Raw genomic sequence first — 16,198 nt, forward strand, 5'->3', positions numbered from 1 at the left:
CAAGGAGAAAGCTCTTCCTTCCTTTTCCCCTTCAGATCCTACCCCTCCCGAGTCAAGCACCGAGCCAACTCAGAACAGAAACATTCACCAGGCACGCTGCAAAGAGCGGAGCCCAGCCATTTCACACCACACTGTCCCCCAGCCCATTCCCTACTCTGCAGTCTCTGCAGGGTGATTTGGCCAACTCTGACCCTCGGCTTCAAAGCCTGCTCTTACCCCATGGAGCACAGAGCTCCCTGAAAGGCAAAAGCTATCTCTAAATATTTTGAGATGACTAATAGATATTTTTGTAAGTTCTTATTGCTTTCAGTCGGAAAAAACAAGGTGGACTCTTTACCTTTTCTAGCCACAGTTTGGGGGGGGGGGGGGGGGCAGAATCAAGCACCTCCTATCTGTTTTCTGCTTCTATTTTTCCAGGTTTTTTGTAAGGAAGCTAAGCATGCAGTTCCCTGGGGCTCTTTTATGAAATCAGAAAATGCCAAACAGAAAACTGAGCACGCTGTATGTATTTGGCTAATGTACGAAGGACTGATAAGGTTCTGTTCAAGGTAGCCCTTTGACAGGGTTCTCTCAGTGCCAGTTCTGCGCTGAAACCTTTACTTCTGAAAAAAGTTAACTGTTCTGAAAACAAAAAACTTGAATACACCAATGAGTAAGACTCATTCCCCATGAGTACACAAGTCTGCACAATATTTATACACTTGGTTGCTCATATACCTGATGAAAGAACGTAAGAGTCGACACAAAGGAAAACAAGGAAAAATAACCCTGGAGTATTCAAGGATTTTTATAAGGGCTACACCCTTGCTGACATTTCAGGAATTTCTGACGATACAGAATTTTCTGACGTGAAAGCAATTTCTTACTAGGACTTTTCACCAAACCACTGTGGGTTGCAGTTACCACAAAATTGTTTTCTACTCATTGCATATTATTCCATGGTGATTGGCATGATTGCCAGACAAAGCATCTACATGAGCTAAGTGTACACTGCATAAAATCTCACAGTGGGGACCTATTACTTCAGTACTCTAGTGCTTACTTCATGTGCCTATATAACAGACACATATAAGCACAAGAACACACTGCAAAATATGTAACTTGAATTTCTTATCACTGCATATTACAGGATGAGAATCTGTACAGTTCCTCCTGTTCAAAGTAATTACATGAGCTGTCTACACAGACACCCCTTTAAACAACGTGGCTTGAGCTCTGGAAACAACCACCTCAAAATTTGTCATCTCAAGCTTACTTTCTATTACATGTTATGAATGCAAGCAATTTTCCAATGTTAAAAATCTTCTCTCCTCACCCTTCTATATGACCAGTAAATTGCCAACAAGCTTTTCTTTTAAAAGGTAGAAGTAGCAAAGATACAGAAAATAAATATACCAGATATTTTAAAATAAAAGTTCATGGCAAAAGTTAGTTTGCAACATGGCTGCAGAGCCTGGAATCAATTTGATGCTGTGCTATTTGAAAATTGCTGTTACTCACTACACCATTCCTGGTCTCCAGGAGGCTTGGGGTGGGTGGACGAGAAGGGGAGAGTGCTAATTGAAAGCAGTACAACTCCGCCTGTGAGAAGTCAAATGGCAGAAACTATTTGCCCGGCTGACTTTAATGTGAGCAAAACCTAACCCAGAGATGATCTTACTGAGGACCTAAACGCTCACTACACAGCACCATGCGGAGCGCCGAAATCCTGAGAGTTGACCCCATATTCCTATGAGGTCAGAGCTCAAGAACTAGATTGAAGTTTTAAGCAAGACAGACACTTATGTCTTTTGTCTATGAGAATTACAATGTCATTTATAAAATTTGAAGTCAGAATAAGCTTCTGTGTACGCAGAGTATGTCCAAAAATAGGTAAGTGTAGCTTTATAAACAAGGAAAGGAAATTAGGTTGTTTTCCACTACTTACAATATTTATTAATAAGCATATATTAATATGCAGTTATTCTCTTGAGAAAACAGGGGCAATTTATGTTGTATAATTGGGAGTCAGTTATTTATTATGTGCCTGCAGATCCTGCCAAGCACGGATTATCAGCGAAGGAGCTCTACTCCTGACTTCAGTCATAGTGTGACGCATTAAGACACGTAGAAAGTAGTAGAGGGCCATAGCTATACTGCACATTACTTAACTCCTGCCTGTAAGGTAGAGTATGGTAATTAAGTGCTAATGCTTACTGGAATTTCCAGTGGAAATTCAGGCAGTCACTCCCTGGCAGAGCCACAGACATTTTTTGGTTCTGCAGTTCCACAGGAGTTCAGTATGAACTCAAAAGGAATGGATGCAATATGAATGGATACTCCTCCTGATCGTAGTATATGGTTTTTTTTGTTGTTCATTAATCAACATCAGAGCTCAAAATTCCTTCATTCTATAATAAATACTCTGATTACACACCACATCTTATTTGTCAAGTTCAGGCTGCAGTTAAACTGTCCCCAAATGTGCAGGAAAATCAGTTCTGCAGTTGCATTCCAGTCCAATAGCAGAATTAGAGAAAACTTGTGAAGACACAGAACCCTGTGTCGATAATCGGATTTTCAGAATCACTAAGCATTATTCTTCAGTGGCTCTGACTGAATCAGTAATTAAACAACTTCTGAAAAACAGTTTCCCTTTGATTTGAGCACATGATATTCAGTAAACAAACTGCGAACTCCCCAAGTCTACCATTCATACCTGGTTTTACCCATTTCGTTTTTGCAATAGCAACTGTTCCAGCTTGAAGAGCATTTGCACTAACTTGAATTTCCAACCTTACTATTGCAAACTGTGTCAAGAGCTTGAGGTTAACTTATCTGCACAATGCATTTTCAAGTGGTAACACTGGACTGATGATAACAAGATCATTCCCTAGTCTACACTCTTTGTCCTTGTTTCTGGGCAGGTCGCAACATAGTTAGATTGGCAAGAAATAAAAAACAAACGGGGAGATCCTTGGCTAGACTGCTGCACTAGCATTCATTTTCCTTCAGTCATACCTTGTTTTGGTAACATGGAATTTTCTTCCTAGTACGAAATAACATGCAAAATTTCTATATAGTTTTTTGCTGCAGCTAAGTGAAGAATGGTTTGCTAATGAATGTTATCATTGCATAGGTTTTTCTCATCTACTGTACACATCCCTCATCATCTTTTTTGTGTGCATTTAACCCTTCGGAATTTGCTGGCAAAACACATGCAAGCAGAGCAGTATGGTAATTACAATTGTAATCATTAAAGATACATGCAAATTTTCATTTTTTCAATCTCAGACATTGAAACTCCACAAAATCCAGTTTTCTTTCCCTTTCAGAGGTATAAGGAAAAGCTAACTCTCCAGAGGAAGTAAAAACTTCATACGAAAAAAAAAAATTATCTCAATCAAAACAGTGATTTTCTATAAAAAACAGTTTCTAGTGAAAACTTTCAACACATCTTAACTCTTCTTAGATGTTAAGTATAGAAAGGATGCTGTGGCATTTTACAAGAAAAATAAATGAGAGACAGACTTGTTATCAAAACCTCAGCATTTTTAATCCAGATGTTTTTAATTCAGGCATAACAACAAGCAAGAAGAGAGAAAAATAGGGAGGAGAAGAACAGAAAGATTTAAATTAGTAAGAGCACATGGATCTTCTAGAAAACAAGACAAAAATAATTAGATGGGATAAGTAGTTTGGTGAAAACATAAAATAGGGCTATCTACAAATAAGCTAAATACTCATTTCCACATGAATGTTTGTACATCCACGAAAACAGGGAACATCAACTAAATTAAAGAACGATACCACTTGGGGGATCTTATATTTCATTCAGACTAAAGCATTTTATTCCACTCTAGATATTTAAAGAATTCCCAAAGTGATAGGGAGTATAACTCTAGCACCTTACAGAATACAACCTTAAGAAGTCACAGGCTGTTTTAACACAAATATTTAGCTAGACATTTTCTATGAAAACAGTTTTAGAGGAAGAGTCTGTTGAGAGATATTACTGAAGCACAATATCGGGAGTAAATTATAATCCTCTGAAGAAATCCAGGTCCGCTGTGTTATTACAAAAGCAGATAAAAAATTTTTGCAATTTATTTTTATTTTTTAATCACCACCCTGGTTTCTACTTACATTGCAAAATAAATTACTTATTGACTCTCTCCTGAATGCCAATATAACTTTTTTAGGTCAGTCTGTATGTTGGATTTAGCTTTTCCCACATCCTGACCAGGGCAAACTAGAGCCATACAGTCAATTCTGGCAAAAAAGCAGGGAGTTAATGACAACAAATTAAAGCTGTTTCTAGAAAAGCAGAATATATAGTTTGTGTCACTCATGAAGCTATTGTCACCCTGCTCTGGCACTTAGAACGCAGACTATCCTCTGTTAAAACAAGATATAGAGACAGGATAGACAGAATAAAATTCACATATATAATTATTGCTGTACACAGTACAACACAGGAAGCTCACCATCCTGGTTTGGATTTAGCCTTCCAAATGTCTTTGGCTGCTTAGTATTCTTTTCAGAGCCAAACCAGGGGCATTCTTGGCTTCAGTTAAATTTGTATTAGCCCAGCACATCCCAGTCTTCAGTTCCCTCGACACTGAGTTTTCTTTGTAAACGATGAGGAAAACAGGATATCTGCAAATATAAAAAAATCACAACATCTTATTGTGAGCTTGCAGTACATGTGTCATTTCTTTATGGACACAATCCAATATGCTTACCTACTTTCCAAATTCAGGTAATAGAAACCAATTAAGTCTCTTGGTCAAAAGAAGAGGTTACCAGCTATCTATGAAAATTGATTTTAACCTCTGTGAGCTTGGCTTATATGGAATCTATTTGGAATCACTTTGAAGGAGGTAAGTTTCTTAAAATGCATTGTAATCATACATGTACACTGTAGTCAATAGCATACATGATAACACTGAGGGAATTTTCTGCAGCTATTACAGTGAAGCTATCGCATCTCTCTGAGGACAAAGATTTTAGATAAATTATACAAATCTTATACAGCTTTCCAAAAAGCAAGTACTGTCATGCTTCCTATCATGAAATAGGTGTATGGATCTACAATAGAACTGTGATTTAAGTATACTCTGCATTAGATTATTTCTTAATAGCTCATTTCTACCAACAGATCTGGATATGAACACACAAAGTAGAATTACTAAATCTGGCTAATAATAAATAAGAACCTCTCAAAGGTGAGAACTTTTCCTGTCTTAAACAATCATCATTTTATGGGATGAACTGTTTTCTGGAGTTGCCTATCCTTAAACCAATTAAAGGGAGAGCCCAGTTAACCAACTTCAGATACACCCCTTAACTTTCTAGAAAGCTAAATGAAGTCCATGAGTCCTTTGCAAAGCCTCATTCAATCCAAAACAGAGCATAACCAGGTCTGTAGAGAATTACAGAACAGAAAAGATGCTGCTTAGCTCTACACCAGCTCTATCACATGACATGTGTGCATTATTTGTGTTAAGAGGAGTATGAGGGAGATTACGTGCTCTCTGGGAATCCAACCCTGACAATATGAGATATCCGTTGTCTTAAATGGAGCAAGGATAAGGGGACACATAAGTTGATTTTGCAGGACAAAAACTTCAGAAGCTCTGTTAGGAATACTTACCATATTAAAAGTCAAACTACAAAGTTGTATTCAGTCCTCCTTATTTGGAAGTGTTAACTAAATACCCATCAGCTTCAATGGAAACACAATTCCCCCTCAATGCACCACGGTCTAGCACAAAGTTAGTCTGTGTGTCACCTTCTAGTTACAACTCAGACTGATTTCAGAGAACACAGTTCTTTTCCGAATCTGGGATACAAAACTCAATTCTATTGCATGGAGGAAAGTTTGTAGAATCAATGGCAACAACAGAAAGGACTGTGAAAGCATCGTACAGTTACATCCCACTGCTTATACACACTATATACTTGAATAAAATCCTTACTCTTCAGCTTTCCAACACTTGGTAGTCTTTGAAGACGAGACAAATGGTACAATTTTAGAATGAGTACAGTATAAGATAACTGTATAGCAAAGATAGAAAGTGTAAATAAGTTGAATACGAGACAACTCTGCAGTCACAGATTGTGCTATTGATTTGCTAATTGTCTATACCGCTTCCCCTACTTGTAGAGCAGCTGTAGAAAGACCAACTCCTGTATGATCACCTACAGTATTCACATGAAGAATTATTAGCCTGTTCTTTTCCCCCAGTATAGTGCATAGGCAAGAAGAGTAATGAACAATTAAAGCTAATTGGAGAGGGCATGACAAAATTGAGATCACCAGCACATACATAAAAATCTGCTTAGCTAAAGACAAAATGGTAACTCTTTCACGCTGTCCCAAGTGTTGCCTACATCTAGATATTAAATACATGACTTTCTCATTTTCCTTTGTATTAAGAAGTGTTTACTGATAGAAGGCCTAATGATGTATTTCAGGCTTATTTGCAGATTCCATAAAATCTTGTTATTAATTAAAAAAAAAAAAAAATCACACTGAGAAAGACTTTATTGCAGGTGGGTTTTTTTTCCCCCAAGTTTATTGAGTTTTTCGTATGTATTAAATATGTCAATTTGATATTTAATAATATTAAATATATTAAATAATATTTAATAATGGATTCCCAGAACATATTGTATAAATATTTATATAGATAGGTTCCCAAGCCTAGCCTCAGGTGTGCAGGCATCCTACGAGAAATAGTTGTGTTGTGCTTGAACTACTTCTGGGAGTTGGGGAAGCAGGGGTAAAAGAGTTAAATCTGAGGCATAGATTACTTTAGAGTTTATCCTTTTGTCAGTACCTCTCCCCACAAAAAGTTTTCCAACACAGGACCCATGTTTCATGCTAAAACATCAAGGAAGGGGTTTTGCTGAAACTTAAGTTCAGTTGTCTGAACTACCAAAATGTTTTTTTAAAATCATATCCTAATAAGAAAAATGAATAGATTCAACTTAGATATCTTAACTTGCTATTGCATTATCGTAACACCAGAGTGACTGTATTTTGCAATTACATCAGAAAAACACAACTTTTGAGTCTTCCTTTCCAGAACAGATCTAGTAGAGCGAACAAAGGTACAGAGGAGGGCTACCTGGATGACCAGTGACACAGAATAACTTACCTACAAGAAATGATTACATAGACTTGGACTCTCTTTTCCAGTCTGAGAAAATTTTCATAAAGGTGTTTAATATTACTAGCACATTCAGTGTTAACAGGGAATGAATATTCACTATGCTTCCCATTACAAGAATTACTGAACAGCAACCAAAAATAGCAGTGGCCAGGCTTAAGCTTTCCAGGACATAAGAATACTCTGTTTACTATTGAGCATCTTAGACGTAAGAGGATAAACCAATTCTATTGTGATGGCTCTGACCCTGCAGTTCAAACAAGGGTTTGTTTTACATACGGAACTAGTGTGACTTTCCAAAATGCTAACAGAGCATCTTTAGCCACACACATTGTTTAGCCTCTATTAATCAAACCTACCAGATTCAGAAAAGTTTTCACTTGTAATCTAAGCTCTCCAGGACATAAAAATACTCTGTTTACTACAGAGCATCTTAAACACAAGAGGATAAACCAATTATGTTATAATGGATCCAACCCTGCAGTTCAAATAAGGGTCAGACAGTAGCGTTTAACTTGCATTTATTGGATTTACCCCCCAGCCTCCAACCTTTGTTTAGGTAGTTATTAAGTGTACATAGATGCAATTCTATCAAGACTGTTGCATTTTAGAATCCATCTCATTGAATCCATTACTGATTTTTTTTTTCTCCTTGGAAATCCAGTAAAAAAAATACAAAATTAGTCTACTGGATTTTTCACAGCTCCTAGTAGCTGTGGATGTACACAAGTAGGTGTGCCTACTTGTCATCTTGTCTACTTTTATGCCACTGCTACATTACAGGAACTGGTAAAGATTGCAGCCTGTGGACTGAAACTGCCAGGGTAGTCCTAGTGGTCCTGCAGGTTTCTAGAAAGAGAGGCTTTTAAGCTAACACTGTTAAGTTCATAATTATCATAACTTTTAGGGGCCAAAAATTCCGATAAAAATGAAAAGCAAAGTTTCCTTGTTGGAATATCAATGGATTAATCTACAATACTGGTAATGAGGTATTTGTATCGTGGTATGGCAACTTTTTGCTGTTATGCTGTATGTCACTTGTATGTAGCTAGAGGGAACCTCAACCTATGAAACTTTCTGTCTAAATAAATGCAAGATGTCGGCTGTAAATAAAGGAGGTACAGAGATAGTTCATTAGTACGTAACTGGCAGAATCAGAATCAAGGTATTCTATTTCCAGGAGATCATATTCAGTATAGCATTAATTGAACCACAAAATAAAACTCACTGTATTGGTTCCAAACAATGTGTTTATATATAATATATTGCTATGCATAATGAGTCTTGATGAAAATGACTGTCTGTTTTAAACCATTTCCCACTAATTCCATGAAATACAACTGTGCCAGGATCCAAAACCACAACGTTTGGGACAAGAAAGTTCTTTGCTTTTTCCTTCATCACCTAAAAGGTTCTTTCATGCCTACTTTCTAATGCTGCAAGGTGCTGCCTTCCAGTCTACAAAGACACGAAATATACTACAGGAACTATAAATCTCTCCCTCATGTACGCAGAAAACTAATTTCCTATATTGCTCGTTCCAATCAACCCTCTGCTTTTTATTAAGCACGGCTTATAATTAAAAAAATACATTTGGGATACAAGTCTGAGAATTTTCTGAGAAAGACCCTCAGGTGGCTGAACAGTAAGCCAGCTAACCTTGCACTCAAGCAGAGAGATTTCTAAGAGCTATTTGGCATAAAACAGTTAAATCAATTAAATCATTTGAGTTCAAGCCCAGTTACAACTGTTAAACTCCAGATTCAGAATGTATATGCAGTGCTGGAACTCAAAACCAATGAAGGACATTTGAATAAAGTTAATTCTTAATCTTTTTGCCTCCCAATGGCCACACAGATGTATTTACATTGGAACCGATGTCTTTAAAGACAGTTTACCCCTCTATTTCATTAAGCGTTTGTCAAAATATTTCTAGTACATCATTGTTCTTTGCACTACAGCAGCGCCCAAGAACACTGTCACCAAGCAGGGCAGCTTTGAACAACCCTGACTGGGACAGTTTGTGTTCCCAAGAGCTCATGTGCACAGAAAACAAATCTCCAAACATAGCATCTGCTACGTAAAAGAAATATGTTTTTAATTTAAGCCGTTTGGATTTTAAAAATCCATTATACTTACTTGTTTGCAAATAGTGTTGGCTGATGAATGGCATCTGCACAATTGATAAATGCTAATATGACATTATTTCTGCACGTTTGACAAACTATTAGACAGTGATGTTAAAAATGGGACGTTATTTATTTTGAGAACTGGCCAGAGAACAGAAGTTCTTTTAAGTTGTCTTTAAAGCTTTTACAGCTTAATCTCCACTTCCATTCACAATTTGGACAGTGGGGTGGAACGGAGGGAGAAATCTTCCAAATATTTCAGCAATACAGTTTGGTCAAAGCATCTTTTTTCTTTAAAAAAGGGGGAGAAATGAATCAGGTTTTTCCTTTAGCTAGAATGTATCGACCCAAATCTATGATTCAAAAATACTTCCTTTCCATTTCTTCCAAGACTTTGAAGCTCTTCATTTCTTCTCACGTATTTCTACACTGGCCAACCAATTACAATATTTTGCATTTAAGACTCTAAACAAGAAATTACAGTCTTAAGCTCTCACTAAGCCTGGACCCAATTAATACAGGATTTAGGTAGCATGTACATGTTTACAACAGCATTTTCTGGGCTGTGCCTTCTCTAAATTGAAGAGCTTATGCCTTAAACCCTTCTCTCATCCATGGCAGAATGTGTCCAGCATAGCTCCAGCCTTTAAGATAACTACCTGGAGTCTAGCAGCATCTGCTGGGACCAATGTTAGTTTACCTGCATATAAATATTAGTTAAATTCATCAGAAGTATTATTTTTATAGGAATACTTAGGTAAGCAATTAATTGATTTTTAAGTAGTGCTGGTACATAGCTCCCATTTCCTGCATGGCTGGGTATTAAGAAAGGGATCCTACTTTGGGAAATAACCAAAAATTCATGGTTACCTAACCCTTTAAATTTAGTCAAATACAGTAATAATAATTAAACATATCAACTGCCAGCAAAATATTAGAGGTTCCCAGCAGATACATTTGGAACATTCTCTAAAATCCCAGAATGGTCTTAAAACACTGTAGTCTTTATTAGCAGACACTGTTCTTCAGTTCATGAAATCAAAGAAGACAAAGAAAGCAAGTTTAGAGGTAGGATTTCCTACCACCTGGCCTTTTTCAGATTGTGAGAAATAAGGGACAGGCAGGGGGTTACAATAAAACTAACCATGCCCCTTTTAATCATGCAGACTGATGAAGATTTGTAGCTGATATGTCACTTACAGTTTCAGTTCAAGATCTGAAGCTTCTTTATTTTCAAAGAGAATTTTTTCTCCTGTTGTTTTGGCTTACATCCTGAAGTTGACACAGCTACTGAACCACCTCACAACTTATTTGGTAACTTACAGAAATTTTTTTTGTTTACAAAAATGGACAAAAAGATTTTTTTCTTCTTTAGAATCAAATTTAGAGATATTGACATATAGCATACAGGCATACTCACATACATACACACATAAGAGGTATTTTCCATAGAAGTATTCTAATTAAATGCCTTTCAGATAAAAGTATTTTTTTATGACTTCCTAACTACTCTAAAAAGTAACAATAATAAAAAAATTATAGCTGCAGATGATACATATACTGCCTTCCACTGAATGTTGAAGTCTTTTATTAGGACTGGACTGTTTATTAGGACTATTAGGGAAACTGCAAGTTTTCTTTTAACACAAATTCATTCCCTTGGCAGTTTTCTCTGTCTCTGTGTTCATGTTATTTTAAGACACTTTCATTTGATCATTCAATTTTTTCCACCACTGACTAGGTGATGAATAGGCTTGCCACCTGGCTCAGTTTCCCATCCCCTCTCCCAGCTTGAATATTTCTTTAGACGTGAAAGCCAAAGGAAATGGAAAAACTGCCAGAGGTATTTTTTAATGCCTTCAACAAACAAAAATAAAAAAAAAAAGATTCTGTATGGACATGGAAGTCAAGACCCTCTCTGGGTCCATCTGTTACCTCCTCCTTTGCAAAAAGTAACTGCTACATTTTAGCCAAAATTAATCTCAGCAGAATTTTAAGGAAAAATACTGATGCATTCTCAAACCGTTCAGTTGCTTCTTCAGGAATCTGTTCTATCTCACTGAATCCTTTTCACATCTTTTAGTGCTTTCTCAGCTTCCTGTATGCAATCTTTCCTTTCCCGCTTTTCTACTTCACGTTTTTTCTTTCAATATCATTGCTGAAATAATGAGCCTCTTCTGCTATTCCTGTCTTTCAACATGCTGCAGTGCCTGTCTCCTGTAGCTCCATCTCTGCTTCATTTCACCTTCTTTAACTTCCAACTCTGCTTTTGCATTTTCTCTCCATGCCATGCTACCACATACATACTCAAGATAACCCTAAAATAGGCGATCCCCATGAATAACACCCTTTTATGGCTCATCTTCCTCTTTAGCACCTAGCATACTTTATTACTTTATTAATAGTTCCAGGATACATCTACTACCAACCACCAAAGAATCTAAACACAATGATGGTCTCCACTGTCTACTCAAGGTTGACAGAATTTTCACAACTCCTTAGAGAATAGTCTGCGCTTCCTGAGGATGCTTTTCCAGTGTAACTACCGCATCTTCCACATACCTGAGTTAGGAGTCACAGCTGCTATTAGTGGGAACTCCAGGACCAATTCTCCACAAGCAAAGCACAAGTGGAAACCTTGCCATACACCCTTTGATAAACCTATGCAAAGCAAGCTTGCAGTGGAATTGGATAGTCTTTCACAAAGTCTTTGCACTGTTATACTACAGCAAATTGAAAGCAAAGCTTAATAAGACTAGAACAAATCCAGACCTTAGGGAAAGTTTTCCATGGGTTTGTGGTTGGAGGAGGAGGAGAACTTTCAAATTGAGTTTTCAGTGAAAAATGTCATATGTTATCTGCCTCCTCATACCACCATCCCCCCATCAACAAAAAAAAAAAAAAACAATGTTATTAATTATTAATTCAGGGAGAAAAATTACATATATCCCAACTCCAACTTCTAGGTCTTGAAAATGTCATTGTAATGTTTCATTGAAGTTCTTGCCTGGTGATATCAGACTATCAGGTTCCTCAAAGGGAATGCATTTACTGTGATCAGTTCTGCAGAAAGGGATGACTGTGTTTCATTTTAAGGGACTTATTCCAGCTATTGATCATGCCCACATATAAAAGAATGAGGATATGAAACATCCAAATTACAATGCTTAACAGTCATATTGTTGAATTTTCTAATCAAAACTCACATTTTTAGAGAAGAGTAGGCAAGCATGAAAGTTGGATTTTTATAGCTTTTGGTTCCAACCCCCCCATCCTCACCACTGAAACATTTTTATGTGGGAAAGATTTCCTAATTCACTTAGGAAAACTAGTCCCCATCTTCAGCTCCATCTTAACAGCTTTTCCATTGTACCACTAGTGTAGCTGGACCATGAAAAGGAGCTTGCGTTGTCCTGAGAACATTGCAACGATTATACTCTAGTCATACCAAACGGTTACAGAACCTCCTGCAAACCTCATACAAAAGCTGCAGGGAAAGGCATGGGAAAAAGGACCTAGTTAATGTGTCTCTTGGATTTTCAAATCTCCGCCTGCTCATTCCAAGTCTCTAAGGGAGAAGCAGTTGGCATGAACTAAAAGTTTAGTCTGCTCCAAGCAAGAGCTGCTGAATGCTCAATCTTCACAAAGATTGCCTGTAGCTTGGCCCAAACAGATACCTCGTCTGTATCTCAAGATGCTCTAGATACTCAACAGCCACCATTTTACCTTTACTGCCTAGCTTACTGCTCCAGAACTATGCTACACCTGCATGCAGGTCTGCCCTTACTTCTGAAATACTTCTAGACAAAGTAAACTCAAACCTTCATTATACTTTTTTTTTTCACTGAGGCATAAAGTTTAAGGATTTTTTTTTTTCTATGGAGACAGGTTAACACAGTTTATGTGCTGCATAGTCTCCAAACACAAGAAAATCTCTCCCTTCTGCTACAGTATGATATAGATAGTATACCACAGTTTTCACTCTTCATCATAGTTCTAGTGTTTTTCCTCTAATGGGTTTCCTTTCTCATTCAAATTAACAAGTCATTTCATACCAAGGCTTTCAACTCAGGTATGACTTGAATAAACTTTAGGAGGGGAAAAAAAAAAAAAAGCTTGTTTTGGTAAGGCAACACAGATTTTTAGCTATTTAAATCTTGTTTTTAAAAATGGTAGGAGAGTGAAAATTTGGCTTATGCAGTAAGCTAGAGTTGTACAAAGTGGAAATTGGAACCATTCTCCAAGTCCATGAGGTACAAGTAGAGAGTAATTTCATGACAACTTTTGGGTTTTAATTGGACCATGTTCTTATCTTTTGTAACACTCAATCTACTAAAACGTGTTCTGTAAGATGGTTACCTCACTCATGCACAGATTAAATCATAACATCAGATGTTCCCACAGATCTGGGTGGCAAACATTTATCAACACCAAGCTGGTAAGCACACCATCATGCACAGATTATCCAGGTGTAACCATCTGTGAGGGTTTGGTAGCAAATAGGCTGTGTTTGCATTTCTGTAGAAAAGCTTTCTGAAAATTCAACTCCAGCTTGCACTTAATACTTGGATATACCTCCTGTGTCACCAGTACTAGCCAATACTTACAAGCACTGAGTCCACTTTACAAAGATAACTTAGGGGACAATTAAAGTCAGAGAAAGAAAGGAGAACATAAGCTTCAAAAAGCCAGTGCTCAAGTCAGCAATATCGTGGCTACCTGCAAAAAATTTCCCATTCCACTGTCTGGAGCATCTTGTATTTCAGGTTCCTCTTTTACTTGTTAACAGAAGAGCTGCCTCCTGCTTTTCTCCAAGGACTTTATAACTTATCTCAAGAGTAATAACTACAACTTCACTGCCCAGTAGCAGTGGTCCCTCACTAGAGCTCCGAGTTATGCTTCAACCCTACTTAGCATCATTCACCTCCGGGCTGTCTCTCCACCATCATTTCTTGCTCAGAAGGGCTCTGTCTTTGTTGCTTTGTCTTTACCAAGTACGTACAAAAAGATCAGTGACACATATCATACTGACGAGATTCCTTGATATCAGAGATATGCTGCCACCAAAAGGTAAGCACAATTTTTCCCCCAAACCAATTTTGCTATTCAGACCACATCTTTTGGCTAAAGAGATCTGTAACCCTAACTACATTTGGTGCAGTTTCCTCTCTCAGGTATCTCTATGTTTATGTACATTTGCGTCTTGCTCTAGGATACCATGTTTGAGCAGTTTAGTCATAAATCACAACATGCAATTCACAAAGTAGTCTAAGAGCAATCATAAATACTATCATTAAAATACAATTACTGCCAAACCTGAATTTTGTTCTTTCATTCTTCATCCAGTTTCCTAGTTTTGAAGACAGTGCAAACTTCGTGGGCTTTTAATGAAGTAAGCATTTGTATGTATGTTTATATTCAAAAGTACAAATAAAAGGAGTCAAAATTTTATAGAAATACGAGTCACAAAGATAAGATGTAGGGGGAAGAAAAAGGGGGAGAAAACTGAATGACCTCAAGGCAACTTCTAATCTACAGTTATAAAAATTCTTTGTAGTTTTATTAATTCCACTACTTAAGAAAGATCCGCAGTCTGTTTTCTGTAAAAGCTATATGGCACTTAACAATATATCAGACAGCAATTAAGTCAGCAAATGTGCCTACAGCATTTTGCTTTAGAAACATGTTATGAGAACTGTAGTGTGCCAGATGAATACAGATCTATAAACCAGTCTCACCTAATATGCTTGAAATGCTTTTTCAGAGTAAACAATACATTCAGGAAGAGGATTTTTAAAGCCTAAACAAAAACCTTATGAACACGTAAGATTTGGTCACATACCAAATAAACTGCAATACCCAAATAGCACTGAAATCAGGACAAATCTTCTTTTTAGCCACTATGGCACACAATGAATGTTGGCTTCTAAATTAAGAGTTCTCTGTTTTAATACAGAAATTACTACACTTAACATGGTTTTAAACTAGAGTTCAGGTTGCAAGGCAGAGGTGCAGAAAGAAAGGCGAGAACTACCTCCTGCCATTAGAAACAACGGACACATATGTTTGTTTGGTTTGGCAGCCATTAATATAGCAGCTATTTACCATGAGAGAGCAAACATACCACCTAGGCAGAAAAACGTTTGTTTTTACTATATGACAGACGTGGAGAGTTTCATTTGTCCATTTTTACAGGAATGGATTTGCAAATATAGCTTTAATACCGATTTGAGAAACCAGGCCAAAAATGAAGGATGCACAGCATCATGACAAAAATTAACAAGCACTGTGTATAGACCTAGTATATAAAAGGAAGTAAACGGGCTGATTTCCAGAGAATCAAGAGGTGTTTGTAAAGCAAAAAAGACTTTCAAGAGGACAAATGCAAGACAAATGTGTAGAAAATTCAGAAGAAAAATTTGTCAGAAAAAAATTCCCAAAGTGAACTTTGTAGATGAAGAAAGGTGATATTGAACAGTATCAGAGTTAGAACTTATGATTAGCACCCTAAGAAAGTACCACCTTTTACATTTTTTTCACAGCCCAATTTTATAATGCGACTCCTAAAGTAGCATGTATGCTGAAAGTATTTTGTTTATAACCAAACATATTATTATTACATTCAAAGGATTTTGAAACACCTGAAAGAAACTCCTCCGAATAACACTTACTGTTAAAACCACATGTAGCTGTTTCTGTTACCTTACTACAGCACCTTGATTGGTTCCAGTTCTGTTAAAGTAATCCCAGAAGAAGAAAGCCTACACACTTCAACTTAGAGGGGTTTGAAGCGATTAAGGGATTTCCTCATGTTCCTGCAGAGTATTTAAAACAAACCAACAAAAATCCCCACGTTTCAATTCCAATCTCTTTAGCACTCACACAAGTATGTGCAAACAGTGGTGGGTAAGA

At 37.1% G+C, this 16,198-nt stretch overlaps 1 long non-coding RNA gene across 1 annotated transcript in view; it reads right to left on the reverse strand.

Moving 5' to 3' along the window:
• Positions 1-16,198, reverse strand: part of LOC143158478 (uncharacterized) — a 265,171-nt gene that overhangs the window by 197,199 nt on the left and 51,774 nt on the right. The window contains exon 2 of the long non-coding RNA XR_012995010.1: positions 4,467-4,638. This is a non-coding gene — a long non-coding RNA (uncharacterized LOC143158478). The remainder of the gene's footprint in view (positions 1-4,466; positions 4,639-16,198) is intronic.

Source organism: Aptenodytes patagonicus, chromosome 3 (assembly GCF_965638725.1).
Source record: "Aptenodytes patagonicus chromosome 3, bAptPat1.pri.cur, whole genome shotgun sequence".
NCBI lineage: Eukaryota > Metazoa > Chordata > Aves > Sphenisciformes > Spheniscidae > Aptenodytes > Aptenodytes patagonicus.